Below are 11142 nucleotides of genomic sequence, written 5' to 3'. Positions count from 1 at the left end.
GCCGCGGGGCGATTTGCTGAATAAGCAGTTACCCTCCGTGCGACAAACCTCTCGCGTTTGAGTCCCCGTAGCCGATCCTCGTGCGATGGAAATCCTTCCTCCAGGTTCCGGAGCACCCCACTATTGCTGGAAATTCCTAACAAGATATCCTTTAGCCGTCCTGACTTGTCATACTCCCACACAGTGAAGCAGCACACGGGGGTAATGCACTCCCCTCGCCGCCATCTTCCCCCCATGGGTGTTTTTGTTTGTTTGTTTGTTTCAAGGAAATGATATGGGTAAAGATTCCTTGGCTCTTCAAAGGTATCAATGCGATCTATTTAAAAAATGAAAAATAGTTTGTCTGCAATTATTTTATTAAAGTTTTAGTAAATAAATATCCTCCTATTTGGAGTGTGGTTTCCAGAGCGCTGCCCTGAGCAGGCTGAATGCAGTCACCCTTAGCACAGCCTGGATCTGATTACCAGGAAGTCGTAACAGAGTGATCCAGTCCTCTTAATTACTTCTCCTCTTTCTATTCCAAGACCCGTAACTTCTCCCCGAGCCAAGAATTCCAAGTCTAAATTCCACCACCAGGGATTCATCTCTTGGAGTTAAACCTTGGGTTGTCCACTTTGCCTTAAGTCTTTTGCAATCCTCTCATTAAACCCATGCAATGGGAAAACGAGGTCCAGAGGAATTAGATGAGTTGCTCAAGTGATAAGCAAAGACAATAGCTCGACCCATGATCAGAGGCTAAATTGATATGTTGAGTATTAGAAAGCCTGGTGTTTAAATAATTGTCATGAAGATGGGTGGAAGGCAGGGGGACAAAGGCAGTGGTGGCTGGAAACATGAACACTGCTGGTGGATTTCAGGCAGGAGGGGCCTGCACACCTCTGCATGTCCCTCTGGGAAAGAACTCTCGGCTCCAGACCCAGAAAGGCCAGGATTTCAATTCTGGCTCTGCCATCTTGAGTAAGTCCTTTAATCTCTTTGCACATGAGATGTCTCCCCAAAGCTCCCTGTGTTAATGCAGAAGGAGAAATGATTAGATTATGAGAGCCAGAACCTAATCAGCCCATCCCACTTTGAATGGACTAACTGGGTGGTAATTCTAGGTAGGTGAGGTGCGGCTAGAGGAAGTTAGGTCACTGGGGGCGTGCCCTTGGCCTGTACTCCTGGCTCCACCCTCTCTCTCTGCTTCCTGGCCACCAGAGTAGAGCAACTTTCCTCCACTGCACCCTTCTGCTGGGATGTTCTGCCTCACCTATGGCTTACAGCAACAGAGTCAGCTGACCATGGACTGAGGTCTCTGAAACTGGGAGCCAAAGTAAACTGTTCCTCATCTAAGTTATTCTTGTCAGGTGTTTCCATCAGAGCAATGAAAAGCTAACTAATACACTCTTAGAGCCATTTTCTATGATCCTAAAATGGAGCTCATAATAACCCCTATCTTCCAAGAATATGGACAGAGCCAGGCACATAGTAATTGCTCAATTCAAGTTACTTCTCTTTCTATTCCAAGGCCCTTAACTTCTCCCGGAGCCAAGAATTCCAAGCCTAAATTCCACCACCAGGGATTCATCTCTTGGAGTTAAACCTGGGGTTGTCCACTTTACCTTAAGTCTTTAGCAATCCTCTCATTAAACCCATGCAATGGGAAAATGAGGTCCAGAGGAATTAGATAGTTGCTCAAGTGATAGGCAAAGACAGTACCTCAAACACTGTAAATCCATCCAAAATATCCATATGCTCTGGAAGGTGAATCCCATATTGTTTTCCTATACAAGATTTTTGAAATTAGCTGCCTCCAGCCCTTTAGACTATGCACATTGAAATTTAAAAATGTTCACACCCATGTTTCTGTTTGGAAATGGATGTAGGAAGTCTGTCCTTCCCCTTCTCTTCCTTGAGATTTTTTAAAGATGAAATGAAAATAAAAATTTCATTTTTGGCAAAACTAGGAGGCAGTTAAAAACCACAAACAACAACTAGAAACACAAAGCAGGGAGCATTGAGGAGACAGAAGAAGAGAGATCACGTGGCTGCAGAATCACACCATGTCAGCAAATGCACACTTGTAAACAGGGAGGGGGGAGGCAAGGAGCTGATTCTAAGCCCCACGTTTACACCAGAGAGAGCAGCATACCAGCCAGGGTAGCAAGAACTCCCCAGCGCCCAATTCCATCATGAAAAGCAGAGATGATGGGATATAAATATTGCTGACACCAAGATGAAATCATTTTTGTTGGACCCAGACAAAACCGGAGCCGGGAAATGAAGGAGGAGAGTTCCTGCCTGCCTGTCTGAGATAATGACTATGTCAAGGACGTTCTAAAATCCCCACGAGAAATTCTTGCACATTCTATACACACCCCATGTTTTGCACGCCTCGCATGTCTACACAGATTTCTGTAACAGAATTTATCTTTAATATTCTTTAAGACTGCAGCAATCCATATAAAACGTCCTTGACAGAATACTGGTCCAAGAATGGCACCTCCACCAATAAGCTGAAGCCAAGTTCTTTATATATATATATATATATATATATATATATATATGTGTGTATAAATGTACAAAATGTATGTGAAATGCATATTAAAACATTATATAAAATGTATATGAAATACTCAGCACCTACTATGATATCTACAACACTGATTTCCACAAAAACGAATAGTGGGGGCTGGGGCGGTAGCTCAGTAGTAGAGCACTTGCCACGCATGTGTGAGGCACTGGGTTTGATCCTCAGCACCACACATAGATAAATGAATAAAGGTCCATCAACAACAAAAAAATAAATTTAAAAAATTATTCAATGGAAAATTTTCAGAATTAAATAGCTTCTAATTTTTTTTTGTTTGGTACCAGGGATTGCACCCAGGGGTGATTAACCACTGAGCAACATCCCCACTCCTTTTTAATATTTTATTTTGAGACAGGGTCTCACTTGGTTGCTGAGGCTGGCTTTGAACTTACAATCCTCCTGTCTCAGCCTCCCGAGCCTCTGGGATTACAGGCATACGCCATTTCGTCCTGCAGATTATAAGTTTTAAACTCCATGCTAATCTGAGTAGCCCAATGAAATATCTCACCATTCTGCCCTGTCCTGCCAGGGACATGAATCACTCTCTTGTCTAGTGTATCCATGCTATATACACTACCCACCCATTAGTCACTTAGTAGTCATTTTAGTTATCATGTCTACTCTTGCAGTATCACAATGCTTGTGTTCAAGTAGCCCTTATTTTACTTAATAACAGCCTGAAAGGATCATGATGTCAATTCAGATATGCCAAAGAGAAGCTGTGAATGCTTCTTTTAAGTGAAAAGGTATGTATATATAGGAAAAATCAAAGTATGCATAAGTGTCTGTACTAGCCATGGTTCAGGCATCCGCTGAGGATCTTGAAATGTATCTGTCATGGATAAAGGGGTAATCACTATATCTTTTGAGTAAGAAAAGTAGAAATGGGGAATAAGAATACCTATGTACGTCTTCTATTTTCAAAATGAAAATACGAGCAAATCAATAAAAATTATTATTGCTAGTGAACAATGGCGAATAGGGATGAGGGTAGGGGTGAGAACCCTTAATATGTGCCTTTTTAATCTTTTCATCTTTTAAAATGAATTGAATAAAGAAAATATTTGCATCTTAAAAAACCCAAAGATTCTCCAACTTGCTCATTTCCTCAGGGCGATGAAATTATTTGGAGAAGTAATGCTGGGTCCTGTTTTTACAATTTCATTGGTTTCCAAGGAATCTTACATTTTGCAACCAGAGTAATAAAAATTAGCTTAGAAAACGGTCCATTTGGTCATATGTTTAGTTACAGCTATTAATGGCCCCATTGGTAATATGGCCTGTAAATTAATTGCCATATTTGTGTTTGCCTGAGGGTATGGAAAGGAGTTTATGTCCCTTTATTGTCAAATCAAAATTACCATTTAACATGCAATTTAAAATGTTGAAAGTGTCAAAACAGAAGATCAGCCAGTGGTGTGCTGTCTCATGAAATCTATTTATTAAATATTCAAGGGTTTTGCAAGCCATTTCTTAAACCACTGGTAGCTTAAAAATCAGCCATGGTGGCAGATGCAGGTACATAAACAAAATAATTTCAGGTTGCGATGCGTGCATTGAATGGAAAACACTGCAGAGAAGAAATGAGAGGGGAGTGCTCACATGTACCATGTGATCAGGCAATGTGGCATTGGAAAGTTGCACCAACTTCAGTGAGATTGAGAATGTCTACTTTTTCTACTTCTATGCAGACATGGACGTCATAAGGATTTATTGCTGTTATATGATAATCACAACTTTTTGAAACTATGTTGTTTTCCCTGATACAGGGATAACACTGAGGGGCCAAAGGTAGAAAATGGTTTGCAGAAGCCAAAGAGCTGCAGAGCCAAACTGTATACCCCGTGGTTTGGCTCCAGTGCTACTCATTTCTGCATCATGTTGAAAAACCATCACAGAGAAGCATGAAGAAGAAAAGTAATATTATTCATGATTCTAGCTCCACTGTTCACTTTTAATCTAAATCAGAGGCTTTCTACCATCTCTCCACCGGAATCCATCTAAGCCCTGTGACTCACTTCCATGACTGTGATACTCCGAAATGATGTTCTCAGGATGTGAAGGGTACATTCTGCAAAATCCCATGTGTGTTTTTATATGTGCTGTCTACTGACTGATTTTATTCTTCTAATAAAAGGAACGGTTTTTCAGAGTTCACAATGCCCATGACCAGGTATGGGTTTGATATGCTTTTTATTGGAATGGCGAATGGAAACCTTTCCTGCTCTGTGGCAAAACTAATGATTTATCTGGACCCTCTCTTGCAGACATATGCTTTACTTTTCTTAAGATGCTGAGGTTTCATGGTGATATGCACATACAATCACCTATATAGTCAAAATACTTATATTACTCAAGAGGCTGGTTACTATTAAAATACACACACACACACACACACACACACACTCTTGAAGAGCTGGATAAGTTTTGATTTTGTAAATCACATTCACACTGGAAAACATCACAACTACAAGATCATTAAAATAGTATTTTCAAATAAATGTGCCAAAGAAAAAAGGGAAAACAATTCATTTTTAATCAAAAATTTTAAAATCATTACTTGTTGGTCAAAAAACTTTTGGATGATTTTCTAAATGATTTCTTATACTCAAGAAGTTTAAGTGACAAATTATTACGTGTGTGTGTGTGTGTGTGTGTGAGAGAGAGTTTCTGATCTTTATTAATCACAGACAAATTAGTTGTCACCTTGGGTTTTGTAGAATTAATAAGTCATCTCCCTGCAGTTGTACAGTTTGAACTTCAAAACAGCGATTTTTTAAATCCAGAAAAGGGTTAGAGATGGCTCTGTAAAATGATTTTTAAATCAAATGCTCACTTAAAAATATTTTTTGAAAAAATTGAAACAAAAAAAAATTTAATTATCTTTTGATGTGTAAAGAACTTGTAATGAAGATACTAAACAAAGTTATTTGTGGAGAGATATGGTATGCTAATAATTGATCATGGCCATTAACCAACTGAATGACATTAGTTATATAATTTGAGGACTATTGATTTCAATTTTAGTTCTTCCTGATTTTTAAATGTTCGATCATTTTAGAAATTGGTTTTCCAATTTTCTTCTCTCCAATTTGTTCTCTCTTCATCTTTGGCAGTGAGTAGCTGTGGGACAAAAGTGGTCTCATCTGGGCAACAAGAGGCCACATGATGATGTTCCTGTTTCTTTCCTAAGCCCCCCAGTGATCCATGAGTGACCTAAGCCCTCACAGGACACTTTAATAATATTTTAAAATTTGCAATGCAAGCTTATTATACTAATATTTTCAAACCAATGTGTTCTTGACCCATCTCTTGTGTCACTGATCTTTTCGATCCTTTTTAATAAAGGGATTTATTGAGAAGGAAGGGAAGTTCAGACTTGCCCTCCAAAAGTTCAATAATTGAGTCAGTGGAAATAAAATGACAATAAACCGATTAATAGGAGAAAAGGCCTACAAATTTATTAACATGTGCATGAGCCACATAAAATATGAGACTCAAAGAAAGGCCAGATGGTTGAAGCTTAAATACCCTCTTCCCAGGCCAAAGGAAACTGGGGCACTGTAGGCTATTATAGAGGGATGGGGTGAATCATTTTTAGGGGAGATTGTGTGCCCCCAAAATAGACAATGCCCTGGGACAAAGTTCCTCTGTGCTGTAGGTGTGGTAGTTGATTTGGTCTCTTTTTCTGTGATAGGATTTTAATCTTCCTTGGTTAATGAAATTTCAGAAAGAAGATTGAAGGCAATGGTGTTCTTCTTTAATTGTCTCCTCTTTAAGAAGATAAGGTCACTTCAGAGAAAAACATCTGCTTTTAATTTAAAATAATCAGGATACCAATGCACGGTATTTTGGGGGTATCATTTTCTGAGCCCTAGAAGGACACTTTAATCATACTTTAAAATTCACAATGCAAGCTTATTATACAAATATTGTCAAGCCAACACATTCAGTAGAGATTTTAAAAAGTAAAGCAAATTCCTTCCTAACTAGAAACTATTTTTTTTCCCTAAAGTAAGACAAATCTGATGTTGTAAAAGGTGTTAAATCTCCTCAAATGTTTCTCTGCCGTTGATAAGATAAAGTAAGTCTCATGGGAGGGTATTGTAGGTATGATTTGTTTGTTTGTCCCTAGCAAATGAGTAGATCTTTTGCTCCTGGTACATTTAACTTTGTTTGACTAATGCATTCACTCTACAAAGGGGCCTGGTGAACTTTTAAAATCACACTTCTTGATCTGAGAAAAGATTACAGATTCCTATAAACCTATTTTATTATATGCTCAGTTTAAAAAATACTTTCTCTGAGAGATACAGTGTCTTCCCTTTTTTTCCCCTCAATTCTAACTGGCCTCAGCTTTGGTGAAGCCCAAGTCGGAGACTCAGTGGCGAACCCCAGGGGCTGCTGAAATCCAAACAGAAATCGTCTGCTCCCTGCGAATTTCCTCCATGACACAAGAGAGCAACCACCAGTAGTTGGGGACACTTTGGTTTTGGGTAAAATTTAAACTCAGTTTTGGACACATTAAGGAATGGATCTTATAGTATGATTCAGGCTTCAAACTAACCAATTGTTTAAACAAAAATTTGAGTAATTTAGGGAAAACGTTTGAACTTTTCTTAGGTTTCTCCTGTTTAGTTCACTGTGGTGATCTGTGTCGGACATGAGGTGCTTCAAAAAGGGTGTGCAAGTCAGTAGGTGTCTTTCTTCCTACTCTCCAATAGAACATCAGAGGGGGCTCCAGCCAGTGGTCGAGAGCCAAGGCCAGAGTTGAGCAGGGCTAGGTCTGAAGGTCAGTTCTTCCATTTACCCCGAGCCTCAGTTTTTTCCCTGTGAAATGTGGATAATAATTACCTACTCCACTCTCACAGGACTGCCGAAGGCCAGTGTGGAGAGCACTTAGCTGGGCACTTGACACCTAAGAGTGTCAATTAATAGTAGTCACAGTGAAGGGCTGGGGTATGGCTCAGTGACCGAGCTTGCCTAGCATGCATGAGGTCCTGGGCTCCAACCCAACACCAGAAATAAGTAGTCCGTGGGGATATATCACCAGGGGTAGTAGCGACCACTAATCTATACAGATCACTAACGAGAGCACCAAATATAGACGTGAGGCACTCCATCCAGTACCTGCTAGCATCCCTCCTATCCTCACACCTGGCGGGGCCCCTGTCAGGGGGAAATCCTCTGACAGTTTGTATTTGGAGCCCAGAAAGCAGATGCCCAGAGCCGCCACTGCCTCTGTTTCAATGCACATTGTAATGTTTTCCTAATGCCGGCTTTACCAGGATGAGCTAAGTGGCTGGTTGACATATCATTATCACATTTTGAAGTTGAATAGCCACAGGATCTATGAACTCTCATCACACAGTTAATTATTCCTGAATTTTTCCACGGCTCTTGAAACATATTCTATTTATTTAACGGTCCCTTGGGAACACCGGGTGCCTTTGTCCCTGAGACACGACCAGTGGTGTAAAACCTCTGCATCTGTCAGATTTCTCCATGTGGCACATAATTGCCTGATTTCCATTTGAAAGTGCAGCCCTGACATTAAATCCACATAGACCCACCGATGGTAACAATGGCTTCCTGACACCTACAAGAGAGAAGTGGGGACTGGTGGTGGGATGGGGGGCATAATGGGGGAACAGACACTTAGGCCAAATGAACACCCGCCTTCACAGGGACCAGGTCTGAATTTACAGCTGCAGATGCAGTGTGTCTCAGGAACAAACAAACAAAAACAAAACAAAACAAAAGAAAGAAAGAAAAAGAACCCAGAGATTAGCATCAGCGTGAGTCTGGTGGAGCCAGATGGCTCTCTGCAGAGCGAGCTGGTGTCACCCCATCGAGCAAACAGGGAGCCGGCCCAGAGGGGAGAGAAATGATCTCATTCCTCAGCCACCAGTGATTCTCCTTCTTTCTCTCACACACAACTTGAGCTGAAGGAAAGTTGGGAAAGAGAGAAAAGGTGAAAAAAGAAGGGGAGACCAGCTGGCTGTAGAGAATGAGTAAGTCGCAGCCCCAAGGAGGGGGGAGACGCCAGGCTGGAGCCTTCAAGGATGCTTCAGATGTCCCCAAAGGAAAACGCCACACGGGAGAGCGGAGGTAGCAGGCAAGGGCCCACACATCATGTCAGCCATGAACTTTCCTCCATGACCCCAGAGTCTTCCAGAGGGCTTGGTGTGCAAGAGGTCGGGAGGAGGGCAGGGGCTGGCTGAGAAGCCCCATCTGTCCCCCACTGGGGAGGGACGGTGGACAGGGTCTTCAAGTTCTTCCCAATGAAAGTGTCCACTTCCCTCTGCTAGAGGCATGCAAGTTGTCAGTCTTTGGCCTGCAGATCAGCTTGGATATGCCGTGTCCCCAGAGAGGTGCCCTGAGGCGGAAGAAGTTGGAGGGGCCAGGGTGAGGAGGGTCCCAGGACAAAAGTGAGCCTCGCAGGTAGTAGGCACGGGAGGGCTCCCCTTCTTGGATGTTCTGAGCCTGAGAGGGGCTCCCCCTGGAGTCACACTGCCCACCCTGCCTAACAAAGCACTCGCTGCTCGTCAATAAGTTTGTGATTTTGAGTGACAGCCCAACATTTAAGTGGATGGTCATCAGAAAGACCACCAGATGCTGGTGTTAGAGCATAACATTTGTAGATGTGCACAGAGGTGCCAGCATCCCATAAGCTAATGGTGTTTATGCAGCGGGCGTGGGTACAGAGGGCTCATGAGGTCTCCCTCCTGAGAGGCTGATCCAAGAAAGAAGGCAAGTGCTCTGGGGAGTACCAGGGCTCTGGGAGCACTGGACTCGGTTTCCAGAGTACCTGAAATTTGTCTCCAGCAGGATTTACTTAACCGAATAAATAGCACACTCCAGGGTGATACCAAATGCAGGGAGATATCATCATTCATTTGCATCTATAAATGATTATTTAAATCCTAATAAACATTAAGCAAAAATCCTCTCCATTTTCAGCCAGGATTAGGGCACCTGCTTCACCCACCTTGGCAGTTTTAGGTATAACTGAGCATCAGAACTGCCATATTCTCGGAGCCCTGGAAGCAAACAAGCTACCTGCTGAGAGTTGAGACCACCAGCTCTGGCTTTTTTCCTTTTCAAAAATAAACCCAAAGGAACCCCACTACCAAATAATTGCTTTGCTCTCCCTCTGCCCAGCAATGCCACCACCTAACAGGACTCCTTGTTCTAGGTGGGATTCTCACTCACCACTGAGCTAGGGGTTTTGAAGGAAAACATATAAGGGAAGTAAGAGTTTTGAGTTCCCTCTTTCTTTCCCTCATTTGGGCAGGGAGATCCATTGCTAAATAGAAGCATGTTTAAAAACTTTAAAATGCTGGTATTTAGAGAGGGTTTATGATGTGTCAGTAACTCATCTAAGTACCTTGTGTATATTTCATGTAATCTGCATGACAACCCTGTGGGGCAGATCTTCTGATCATCCCCATGTTGCAAAAGGGATGCCAAGGCACAGGGATGTTAAGCAACTCTGCCAAAGTCACACAGTTGGTAAGTGGTAGAGCCGGGATTAAAACTCTATCTAGCTCCTGGGTCCATACCTTCAGGCTGTCCTGCCTCTCTTGATGTTGTAGTCCCTCTGAGCACAAGGCATCCTGCTTTGGCTCTTCGCCAGCACTGTCATCTCAATCTGCTGAATCTTCCCGAGTTCCCATTTCCTCATCCTCCCAGTTGGGACTAGATGAGCTATCTCATAGAGTTTTGCCGGGAGCCAAACATGAAACATCATGCATGCAGGGCACACAGTTGATGCTCAATTAATGTTACTAGTTACTATTAGTGTGAGTATTACTATTATCTCTGTGCTCTTATATTTCACTGAATCCTCACAAAAACACTGTGAGGTAAGCAAGGCAGCAGTCACGAACCCCATCTTATACCTGTGAAAACTGAAACACAAGGCATGAAGTGGTGGAGCTGGCAAGAGCAGAACTCTCTCCCTTTTTTATTTATTCTTTTTTAGATACACATGACAGTAGAGTGTCTTTTGCCATATTATGCATACATGGAACATGATTTATTCTAATCAGGATCTATTCTTGTGGTGGTGTATTCAAATACAAGGCTAGGAAAGCTATGTCTGATTAATTCTTCCTTGTTGTGGATTAGCATCCACATATCAGAGAGAACATTCAGCCTTTGATTTGGGGGACTGGCTTATTATACTTAGCAAAATAGTCTCCAGTTATTCTTTATGGCTAAGCAATATTCCATTGTGTATATATACACCACATTTTCTTTATCTATTCATCGTTGAAGGATATAGATCCTGAGTTTTAAGAACAGATCTCATGACACTGCCCTCTCCATTTATTGTAACCTGAATTTGCTCTGCCGTGCTGGACTATGGGCCACACCTGTCTATTTCTAGACACAAGACCTGGTTGCCACCTAGAAAATTCAGAGCAAGAATTTTAGCTCTTGTCACCTTGCCTTCTTCTCCTGCTCCTGAGATTGGCTGGGGTCAGTGTCAGGTCTTGCCCAGGCCCTCCTGGGAGATGCAGAAAGATAGTCAATGCCTCTTGGGGTGAGCAAGAAGGAGTCAC

Source organism: Marmota marmota, unplaced genomic scaffold (genome assembly GCF_001458135.2).
Source record: "Marmota marmota marmota unplaced genomic scaffold, marMar, whole genome shotgun sequence".
Taxonomy (NCBI): Eukaryota; Metazoa; Chordata; class Mammalia; order Rodentia; family Sciuridae; genus Marmota; species Marmota marmota.
This window is presented reverse-complemented; position numbering follows the sequence as displayed.